This window comes from Watersipora subatra, chromosome 1 (genome assembly GCF_963576615.1).
Source record: "Watersipora subatra chromosome 1, tzWatSuba1.1, whole genome shotgun sequence".
Classification (NCBI taxonomy): domain Eukaryota; kingdom Metazoa; phylum Bryozoa; class Gymnolaemata; order Cheilostomatida; family Watersiporidae; genus Watersipora; species Watersipora subatra.
The window spans coordinates 44,958,979-44,971,654 of NC_088708.1; the positions used below are offsets into that span (position 1 = coordinate 44,958,979).

The 12,676-nt window shown below is 35.6% G+C and overlaps 1 long non-coding RNA gene across 2 annotated transcripts in view; it reads left to right on the forward strand.

Moving 5' to 3' along the window:
* LOC137410479 (uncharacterized) overlaps positions 1–12,676 on the forward strand; it is a 32,435-nt gene that overhangs the window by 3,622 nt on the left and 16,137 nt on the right. For both annotated transcript variants that reach the window (XR_010981213.1, XR_010981214.1), the window contains exon 2: positions 885–983. This is a non-coding gene — a long non-coding RNA (uncharacterized lncRNA). The remainder of the gene's footprint in view (positions 1–884; positions 984–12,676) is intronic.

Genomic DNA, 12,676 nt, shown 5'->3' on the forward strand with positions numbered 1-12,676 from the left:
TAAGACTTTTGCGGGTAAAATATCTGTATTTTATCGTATCGTTTCTAAACACCAACTGCCCTTCATAAAATTCGGGCCTCTTTACGTATATACTACCAATCGCGGGTAAAACTTGCCCGGACACGGAGAAACGAACGAAAGGCCGTGTCGACCATAGTCCGTGTTCGGTTAACAATGACGTTTTGTTCGCTCAATATAAGAATATACATGTGCATGTATACAGTAATTAATATAATTTCATGAGTACAATTTAAATATAATTCACATACTACAGTTAATACACAAACAAAATTTAACATTAATGAAACGATAAGAATGAAAGTGTTATCGTGTGTTATTTTAGTTGCGGTTATTCTTTGTAGAGCGACGGCTATCGGTTTCATTACACATTAATTTTATATATACCAAATAGCTAGTACTTGTGTAGTGAAATCATCACCAAATGCTCATTATTTTACTGTCTTGTGTCTCGAGTCTCGTCTCGAACTTAAAAAACCTGTCTCGTTCCACCTCTAATAAAATCTACTAAAATTTTGCGTAATCTTATTTTTGTCAGTACAAGTCAGCAGAAGCAGTGCACACTGACCTTAACCTTCCATTACTCATTGCACCTCGACCTGTGATGACTCATCGCACGCCGACCTTGAACTGTAGTGACTCATTGCGCACTGATTTTGAACTGTGATGACTCATTCCTCTCTGATTTTGAACTGTGATGACTCATCGCTCACTGACTTTGAACTGTGATGACTCATCGCACACCGACCTGTGAGGCATTAACTATTCTACACCATTCTGATTAAAAAGCATCGAATATATGATACATTTGGCAAAGCATCCTTGGTTTATATTGATTCATTTATGATCTTGCTAATATATCGCAGCTAGCATCGGAAATGAGACCTTTTGAGATAAAGCCAGGGATTGCTGTCGTCCAGATGGCCACTCAGCTAAAGGACTATAACAACAGCTACTCTATGGAGGTTGGTAGCTCAACTTCTCATTGGCTAATTGTTCATCCACTCGCTTTATCATTGGTTAATTAACTCTTAAAGGCTGACTTGCAACAAAATTCACATTACAGTAATTTGGTATCATAAGATTCACCATGTCTTACTCTGTTGTATTGTAGGTGCAAAATATGTGGAAATGTGATTACAAGCTTTTAAAAGCTAAAAAAGAACAGTTAATTGCAGCCATCACGAAAACGCTGTAGGTTGGAATCTTTTTATTTTGATGACTTACTCAACCATTGTGGTTATTGTTTTGATACGTGATGTTGAAAGGGCAATAAAAGGTTCAATATAAAATGTGTCGTAGCACTAGTTTATGACAAGCACTTCGGGTTTTACCGGAAAGCCCTTTTCAACTATAGATGCTCGCTACTCTACAGTTTCATTTCAGCTTGGTCTAATCACCTAGTCTTCATCTCTGATAGAGTTTTCTATCTTCTTTACTGTAATGTAATGTCAGCTTTGCTCCGAGATCTTGCCTTCTTCAATGACTTAACTTCTTCTTCTAAGCCAGGCTCCATGTCTGCCAAACTTTATTAGTACTGTACTGGATTGGAGCTGATATGTTTAGGTTAGCAACAGTCTTTACACTTGTGACACTGTACTCTGTAAGCAATAAAGCAAGAAGAGTAATAAAAGTTAGTTATAACAATCTATAAATGAAAACATACAAACATTCATGCTAAAACTGGCAATAACTTATCATCTCGATTATCAAAAGAAACTAAACTGTCATGATTACACCACAATCAGGAGAAAAAATAAACTGTTTTACAGTATGTGTTTACTTACAATAAAGTTCCCAATTGCTCTCGCATCGGTATATTAGAAGAGTTGAAGTTTATAAGACAGTCATACTGGTTAAAAGTAAAATATAACGCTGTGCAGCACAACTTGCTTGCTGTATGTCTTACATTCAACTGCCATACCGTAATTAACGGAAAGCTTGCTATGGCTAACACCCAAAAGCTAAAATATTATAAGATATTGCTATATTCTTGGTAACAAGTGAAATAAAGATAAACCCGTAATAGAAATGCCTATTATATACTAATACAATGTGGTTAATTTAGATATGAACAGGAAAGCAATGCGTGTATGGCTGGTCTGGAAGTGTCGACCAAACTGGATGAGATTGGAGTGATTACTATAACATCTGAGTGACCCTTAGAGGGTCTGATCTATATGTCGACTTGTCGATGAGTGCTTGTATGGTTTGAGCAAAACATTTACAACGATTATAATTTCAATGCGGAAGGCTCAGACTGCCTCATAATTTCCAGTTTCTCTTCGGTGTTTTAGCTGCTCAAGTCAGGCTGGCTGAAGGCATACCCAAACATTGGTGGCGAGTTTAACAACTCCTACAGAACACCATGGGTGATATTCGGTGGACATCCAACTCTTTGATGCGGAGATATTACTCATTTTATGATATTGTATTGCAAGGAGAAGCAGAACACTGTTATATTCACTGGTCAGCAGTTGAACTCATTCTAAAGCCATCTGAAGGGGTTGCAGGAAATAGAGGTAGATGTGAGTCTAGAGGTGAAAGTTGGCACCAGAGTGAGACATGATATTAAAGGAGAATTGGGAAAATTAGACCATATGATAAAAATAGAAAATAGCAAAGTAAATTATGTTTATTGAAAATTATTAGAGATAATCTGGGTCTAAATGGCCTACTTGGCATGGTTGAATCATTTTCAGCCAACCATTACTGCAGGTTCTGCATGATGGCAAGGCCTTCATGCCAACACAACATGCTTTGAAGCTAATCAGCAACTCAGAACGTATGACCTCCATAAAGATCATTTAATGATAGCAGACCCTAGTAGGACAGGAGTTGTTTCAGCCGCAAACCTAGATGGCTTGCAGTACTTCAAAGGAATAGAGAGCTTTACGCCTGATATAATGCATGATCTTCTTGAGGGTGTAGCCAAGTCAGGGATTACGTGTTTGTCACAATTTCCATTTCCATAATTCATTTCCATATTATTTCCATTTCCATAACATTTCCATAATTCATTTCCATATTATTTCCATTTCCATAACATTTCCATAATTCATTTCCATATTATTTCCATTTCCATAACATTTCCATAATTTATTTCCATATTATTTCCATTTCCATAATTCATTTCCATAATTCATTTCCATATTATTCCCATTTCCATAATATTTCCATAATTTATTTCCATATTATTTCCATTTCCATAATTCATTTCCATAATTCATTTCCATATTATTTCCATTTCCATATTTTTTCCATTTCCATAACATTTCCATAATTCATTTCCATATTATTTCCATTTCCATAACATTTCCATATTTCTAAAATAAAATTTCCATATCCATTTCCATAAAATTATGGAAATATTTATGTTTATGGAAATGGAAAAGTAAACATTTCCATAATATGTTTAGCGATCCCTGCTTGATAGTCAACGTAATGGGTACGCTATATCAATATAGCTTCTTGATAGTCAACAGAATGGGTACATTATATCAATATAGCTTCTTGATAGTCAACAGAATGGGTGCATTATATCAATATAGCTTCTTGCTAGTCAACAGAATGTGTGCATTATATCAAGTAGATGGGCAATAAGGTTGGTATTTATTTCAAGGCTATCATATTTAATAACAAAGCTTCTCTCCGTAGGAGCAGCAAACACACCCATTTGCTTTCATAAATATATAAATCTAACAAAGTTCTCAATGGCTGGTATGAATCCACCCACATATGTATGAGCACGAGCTAAAACAGGCCACGCTGTCAGCCTTATATGATGACAGATCAGATCGATTCTGATGACATAATGAGTCATAACTTGGCTTACAGCAGCCCCGCCTAGATGTTGATTATATGATTTGTGACAGTGTTGTGTAATGTAAGACCTTTGCTCAAAGCTCTGCAGATTTACCTTTCGGCTAGCTAATCTGCTGTCTGTATTAAAAAAATGTAAAAGTGTAGTTTTGACGCTGCTCTTGCATAAATGCTGACTTTATTACCTCTCACACGACCTGCTCTAATCTGCCGTTCATGCAGTCAGCCTAGTGCGCTCACTTTGCCCACTTGCTTGCAATAAATTGCGCAGTTTTGGTCATAAAGCAACAAATCTCGCGGAATTTTAGCCTGCTAATTGCTTTATTACATAAAAATTGCTGTTAATTTTGTATTATGTTTATGAACTCGTTGATTGCGGTCTAGTGCTGTCGAGAGCTGATGCTGCCAGCTTTAATGAGCTTTAGATGGCGGTGGAATTCAATTCTAGCAAAGTTGTTTAGCTGGTAGCTGAGCATGAGGAGGAATGGTAGCTCATCCGCGTTACTGGGCCGCGCTATCGTTTATTGTGTCACCTGTTGAGTGACTTCAATAGATGATGACTCACACATTGATACCGTCATGTCTGGTCTAAAGTAGTTGTCGATATTATAGTAAGCATGAAAGCTTATTGCATTAGCCACTCTTTTAAGTGACCATTGTTTCTAATAAAATCTTTATACTTTTCATTAAGATGCAATTATTTATCTATATATTAGTTCATTTATGCTTATGCCTACCAAAGATTTCTCAATAATTTTATTTATTAAATAAGTCAAATTTTATGAACATCAAACCTTCAGAGGTATTCAGACGCAACGCTAAATGAATATTTCACAGAGTCTTGGTGCATACAAGGAGCGCTTAGTATCTTTTATTTGGAACAGATAAATTCCCGACAGTATTTCAGCAAGTATTTATAGTAACTTTATTGGGATAAATGTCATTCAGGAATAATTTTTTAAGATAAATACATAACTAAGTAATTACCTAATTACAAATAATAATATATATTTTATTCAGTTGTTGCTTTCAGCCAGTAAAATGCTGAACTCAAACATCTCACAGCATTGTATAGGACTATAGGGGAATGTATAATATATGTATCACTAGGCTAAGAAATGTACAATAGATGTATCATTATGCTGGGAAGTGTTTAATAGATGTATCACTAGGCAAAGGGAGTGTACAATAGATGTATCACTGTGTACATATGTCTGCGCGCTTGCGTGTCACATGAGCGTGTGTGTGTGTGTGTGCAATCGTCAACTCTTCCCGAACATGTGATTAATTTATACATAATATGAATATGATATTTGCTTGCTAATATACTTTATTTAGGGTCCAGGCAACATCAAAGCTGTATGCTACCATTGCCTATAACTAAGCCAGAGACGATTTGAGATAGTTTCTTTCAGACTCCCTTAATAGTTTCTGTAATATCACTGATGTTAGCTGGGTTTGTGTGTTACCATTGTCTTTACATGTAGCCAAGTCCAGAGACAATTTGAGTTAATTTCTTCCAGACCCCTTTAATAGTTTCTGTAATACCACTGATGTTAGCTGGGTTTGTGTGTTACCATTGTCTGTACATGTAGCCAAGTCCAGAGACAATTTGAGTTAATTTCTTCCAGATCCCTTTAATAGTTTCTGTAATACCACTGATCTTAGCTGTTTGTGTATTACCATTGTCTATTCATGTAGCCTAGTCTATGCAATATAACTCCCCTCTGTTTATATCTTGGATTACGTGTATGTTACAATTTCCATAATTCATTTCTATATTATTTCCATTTCCATAATTCATTTCCATAACATTTCCATAGTTTTTTCCATTTCCATAACATTTCCGTAATTCATTTCCATATTATTTCCATTTCCATAACATTTCCATAATTTATTTCCATATTATTTCCATTTCCATAATATTTCCATAAGTCATTTCCATATTATTTCCATTTTCATAACATTTCCATAATTCATTTCCATATTATTTCCATTTCCATAACATTTCCATATTTTTAAAATAAAATTTCCATATCCATTTCCATAAAATTATGGAAATATTTATGTTTATGGAAATGGATATGGAAAAGTAAACATTTCCATAATATGTTTAGCGATCCCTGAGCCAAGTTGGAGTTGGGACTAATTCTAGAGCAAATGATAATTCGCCATAAGTACCTGTCATTATCTGAGCTGAACAACATGATTGATGCATTTTATTATGGGTTAGTTGTTTATAAATTAATAGCAATGCAAACCTGCCAATTAACTTTCTCACCCCACCATCAACCAATTTGTGGTACAGTTTTACTGCTTAGTGTAAACATAGCTGTCAACTACTGTACACATATATCCAAACTTCCATTCTTCCTGAAACTGATAACGACCACTGACAGAGGCCTTGTGTCTCAGATCTAGAATGTAAATAGTTTAAATTTCTGCATACATATAGATCGAAAATATACATGGTCCATTGCTACTCTATAGCTAAATATGTTCAGGATGGACTTGATGGTGTTGCCTCTTCCTGGGACAAGTCTTAAGTATAGCCAGTTAGCCAATCAACCAATCCATCCAAGTCATCAAAACTTTACTAAATCTTTTATCTTTGCATGCTGTTTTTCAGGTATACTGACTCGGCCAACAAACCCAGAGCAATAACAATCAGTAGCAGCAAAGTTGTTATAACACAATCGGCCAGTAGAATGTGGTGCCTCCTCAGAGCTCTACCAGTTATGATAGGTCATCTCATACCTCATGATAGCCAAGAATGGGAGTTGTTCCGACTACTCCGTGAGATAATGAATTATTCATTTCTACCAGCACATAGTCATGGATCGGAATCTTACCTTGAACTAGCCGTAAATGATCACCATGAGCTCTTCATCAAGCTCTTTAAAAATTCTAACGATCTCATCCCAAAGCACCATAATCTTTTTCTTTATGCAGAGGCCATCAGAAGGAATGGTCCTCTAACTCAGTTTAATGCCATGAGTTCTGAGTCGAAACACCAGATGGCAAAGATTACAGCAATTCTAACTTGCAATTTTTCCAATGTCCCGCTGACTGTAGCAAGGCAGTACCAACTGCATAGTTTTGCAAAATGGAAAGAAGGAGATGTCCATCCTTTAACTGATCTTGCTGGAGTTTGTTCTAAGAGAAGAGGAGGCAAGTCAGTCACGATCAGGGGCTCTACTTATAAGGTGGATGCTATCATCAAAGTAAAGCAAGATCGGTGCCAAATTAAAGACTTCGCACTGTTTAATACAGGAGAGGTTCAGATGATTGTATGCAGGCTAAAAACTGAGTGGGCATATGAACAAATGTGCTATGCTGTTGAATCTACTGTGAATGGACTGGTATCAGTATCAATAACGGACATAACTATACCACACCCACTATCCCTTTGGGCAAATGTGAAAGGTGAAAAATTCATTGTAACACGATATGCCACATAAGTAGCCCAACTATAAAAAGATAAACGCAGTACCATGCTGTGGTTACAAATAATTTGCCATTGCGTTTTAAATTATTGGATGTTGTGAGAATAATTAATATTGATTTACTTCAAAACCAATTTTCTTTATAACACAGGTTGTATAACTGGGCTTGTTATGACTTTTCATCTAGTTCAATGAAACTAGTTTTTATTTGGATTTATGTCATTTGTTTAAGGTTTCAGCACACAAGGTTCTAGATACACTATTTTCCTTCAAATTAAATATCACAAGAATTATATAAGCATCAAAATCTGATTCAAGTGGGTAAAGTTTGATCATATATCTCCTAAGCTTGTCTCATCCATAGATATAACATAGTACATCTATGGTCATATCTATGATATATAACAAATAAAGCCTGATAAACTTACATGGATAAAACATTTATTGATGACATGAATAACAGAAAATGTGTTGAACACATCCCATCAATATGCTATCTATGCAGGCCATAATCCAATTATAATATGTTTGCCAATCAGATGGTTATTATAAAGATTAGTCAGTAGAACCAATGAACTAGTTCAGTGATAGGACAGTCATTGCTGAACTTGTAGCAATGTTATTGTACAATATGTCATAGTCGATAATTTATATACCTGGCACCACGAGTATAAGTTATATAAGTTAACAAATTGTTCAAAACACCAAATCTTTTCAGCTCATTGTCATTATTTTGCTAAGGGAACACAACTCTTGCCCTGAGCAAGGCATTGCCGGTTTTATAAGACTAAAAATGAAGCAAATATTGTTTAAACTATGGCAAATTTATTGATTGTGGACTGTTGTTAAAATTTTCTTTTTTAATACAGCTTTGTGGTGATATACAGCAGCTATTGTACCAATTGTCATCATCAGCCGCAAGCCTTTTGAGCAATCATGCTATAACCCAGGGCCATAGGCATCATTAGTACTAAAGTTGCCTGGCCCGACCCAGTTTATTGCGTCTGTTATGACTTCTTATATGTTTCTCAATGTTTGGCCTTACCAAAAATTGGTCTGACCTCATCAACAGCGGGTACCATGCCTACAGCACTGCTATCAACATTTAATTTTGTGGACATGACATTCTGCTTCATAGAATGCATGCAACAACAAAACTAATTGTAAGATTTAATTCGCATTGTGTCCAACAAATTTTCTCATTTTTGTTTGCTCATAAGAGATTTCAGTCCAGTGGCACTTGAAAAGATTCATGACTTGTCCCTCTACATCAACTGAAATCATTTTTGCAAGTGAAGTGCTAAATTTGGGTACTTAGCAATGCTCCAGGTCTCCAAGCAGAATGATTGCCACTCTTGTTTGTCACCATACTATCAGATAGGCCAAAATAAGTTGTCCTCACAATAAAATATCTGTTAATCAGACAATAAGTGAAGGTGTGCTTGAGTGAGTGGAAAATGAAGTGCTGTTATATCAAGTTCGTAACACAAGTTCGTAACTACCGCTCAGCGTATGCCATGGTCAGTCTGATCATAGGTGACATTAGGATTTATTTGCTCACTGATTATTTTTTACTAAGGCAACACAACTCATAATTGACATTGTGTATGACTAACATAAATAAGCCCAATATAAACAAGATATCAACCATTGCATAAATAGTGCAGGTTTCATCAACCTTGTCTGGGTTTTATAGCTGTTGACTATTGATCGTAAGCAAATACCTGGACACTCACCCAGAGCCAGAACGCACTTACTGACTTACTGCAAGTTGTCCAATGCGCTCCTTGCTTGACATTGAACGGATGTTTTGTGCGGCTGTTCACCCTAACTTTAACTTGGCTGAGACTTGGCTATGAGACTATTTGGCATTCAAATCAAAATATTCAGAAGTATAGCTGTGGCTGGGGATCTCTGTGACATGGCCAGGGTCTGGCTCACCCACCCAAAGACCCTGGCTAACTCTGACATGTAACAAAATGAGTACCAACAAGAGGTGGACCAGGGAGTGGTTGATTCATTTATTATTGGGAATAACGTCTCATTGTGTAGTAGCAGTAGTAGTAGTAATAGTAACAGCAATAGTAGTATAGGTAGTGGTAGGGATATGTGTAACCAAATGTAAGTGGGAACAACTATTGGTCTAAACTGCTGTGGATTGTGGAATCAATATTAAATGGCAACTGTCTCAAGTTTGAGTATTTCAACAATGATTTAAAACAGATTCATGAGGAAGTATGTGATTGAATTTTGATTATCACGACTGTCAACAATTAATTAGTGATCATTACCAAATCAATCTTCAGTGTCATATGATTGATTTTTTCATTTTGCTTCACTGATTTAAGAATGATCAGTTGTGATTGAAGTTTGAGTTGTCAGTTGAATGTAGGATAGACTCACTATTTACTCCAGCTCTTGATTAATTTGCCATTAATCATCGTTATCAAATCATTATTCAATCAGTATGGGTATGTGTTATGGGTAACAGTGATTTTTAAATCATTATCAACATATTATTAAATCTTAAGCCTGGGTAAATCAAATTACAATCATTTTTTTCTCTCTCTGTGTAGGTGCAATTTATATGGGAATGTGATTACAAGCTCTTAAAAGCAAAAAAACGCACATTTAATCGCAGCCACACGAGACCGCCGTAGTTAGGATTCGCTTTCCAAAACGGCTCAAATGGGACGTAGCTGTTACAGGATGGTTTCTGTTTACACTTTCATCCAACTTCATTTGTCGAAAAATTTTCACAAATATGCTTCACGCATTCAATAAAACCGTGTTTTTTTTTACGCGTCTATTTCATCATCATTGTAATGCTGTCACTTTTAGCACTGATATCTTATCACTTACCATAAAAAATTGTTAAACTTTTTAACCTAAGCTTGAAGGAGTACCTATCATTGTCCGATAATCATCACGAGCCTGTTGGTCACGTGTGATAATCGAAAAGTGCAGCAGAAATCATTTGCGAAGTATTGAGTGACACGATCAGATTACGACTTGACGATTGAATAATGCCGAAACAAAACTGTAAAGTAGCGAGCATCTATATTTGATACAGGGTCTTCGGGAAAACCCGAAGTGTTTGTCATAAACTAGTGCTACGATAAGTTTTATATTGAACTTTTTATTGGCCTTTCAATTCACGTGAGAACATCACGTGACAAGACGATAACCAAACTGTAATGAATACGTCAGAGAAATAAAGAGATTCCACTATACGACGGCTTGTCGTTTTTGAGCTTTTACGAGCTTGTAATCACTTTTCCACATATTTGGCACCTACAACACCACAGAGTAAGACATGGTGAATCTTTTGATACCAAATAACTGTAATGTGAATTTTGTTGCAAGTCAACCTTTAAGCTCACTTTCACATTGACTAATTACCTGTTTGCTCGCTTTCACTTTAGGCTAGTGTTTATTAACATTTTAAGAATCCAATGATAAACCTTGTTATATAGTTGCTATAGCATTATCCAGCATGGCCATTTGAAAATTAAGGACCCAGTTATTGAACCATTTCTGAATGCTTTTTAGCAAGTTTATTTCAGGTCAGGAATGCGTCACAAAACATAAAAATATTTTCTTTTACTATTAGCTAGGATAATAAAAAGCGATTTTTAGTTTTTCAGAGTTATATTATCCCTGTTCATCAACCTTATGCAAGCAAGTGATTTAAGGAGTATTCTATAAACCTTCAATTGGGTTGGAAGCTTACAAGTTTCCCTTTTGTATATTTCTGAAATTCTAAGTTAGTTGCTAATTATTTCACATTTACATCTAAACCCTTTTATAGTTGGTTTATTTTTTAAATTTATCTGACCTGCACAAAACATTTTCCTCGTGATATGAAGTTTGAAAGTTACAGTTGTTTGACAAAGTTTGAAATCATTTACAGTTGTTTTTATTTTCGCTGAAATTATTTCAATTACACAAAACACTGATTTTCTCATGATATGTAGTTTGAAAGTTTGCATGGCAAATGTTGTTATATGTTAAATACAAATAAATTATTGCCCAGACTTTCTTATTACCCGGGCAATGCCGGGTAGGACAGCCAGTTATTATTATTATTATTTGTTTATTAATATGAGAGGTACTACAGCATTTAGAGTCTAAAAACTTGGATGTATCTTTTACAGCCATTCTTGTCTAGTCAAGTCAGTTTGCAGTGTTTGGTCAATATTTCTGTCATGACTGATTATCACTTGGGATTTATCCCCTCCTTAATGTTTGTTTCTTATTATGAGAGGCACTACAGTGTTTAGGGTCTAAAAACTTTGATGTATCCTTTACAGCCATTTTGGTCTAGTCAAGTCAGTTTGCAGTGTTTGGTCAATATTTCTGTCATGACTGATCAGCACTTGGGATTTATCCCATCCTTAATGTTTGTTTACTATTATGAGAGGCACTACAGTGTTTAGGGTCTAAAAACTTTGATGTATCCTTTACAGCCATTTTGGTCTAGTCAAGTCAGTTTGCAGTGTTTGGTCAATATTTCTGTCATGACTGATCAGCACTTGGGATTTATCCCATCCTTAATGTTTGTTTACTATTATGAGAGGTACTACAGCGTTTAGGGTCTAAAAACTTTGATGTATCTTTTACAGCCATTCTTGTCTAGTCAAGTCAGTTTGCAGTGTTTGGTCAATATTTCTGTCATGACTGATTATCACTTGGGATTTATCCCCTCCTTAATGTTTGTTTCTTATTATGAGAGGCACTACAGTGTTTAGGGTCTAAAAACTTTGATGTATCCTTTACAGCCATTTTGGTCTAGTCAAGTCAGTTTGCAGTGTTTGGTCAATATTTCTGTCATGACTGATCAGCACTTGGGATTTATCCCATCCTTAATGTTTGTTTACTATTATGAGAGGCACTACAGTGTTTAGGGTCTAAAAACTTTGATGTATCCTTTACAGCCATTTTGGTCTAGTCAAGTCAGTTTGCAGTGTTTGGTCAATATTTCTGTCATGACTGATTATCACTTGGGATTTATCCCCTCCTTAATGCTTGTTTCTTATTATGAGAGGCACTACAGTGTTTAGGGTCTAAAAACTTTGATGTATCCTTTACAGCCATTTTGGTCTAGTCAAGTCAGTTTGCAGTGTTTGGTCAATATTTCTGTCATGACTGATCAGCACTTGGGATTTATCCCATCCTTAATGTTTGTTTACTATTATGAGAGGCACTACAGTGTTTAGGGTCTAAAAACTTTGATGTATCCTTTACAGCCATTCTGGTCTAGTCAAGTCAGTTTGCAGTGTTTGGTCAATATTTCTGTCATGACTGATTATCACTTGGGATTTATCCCATCCTTAATGTTTGTTTACTATTATGAGAGGCACTACAGCGTTTAGGGTCTAAAAACTTTC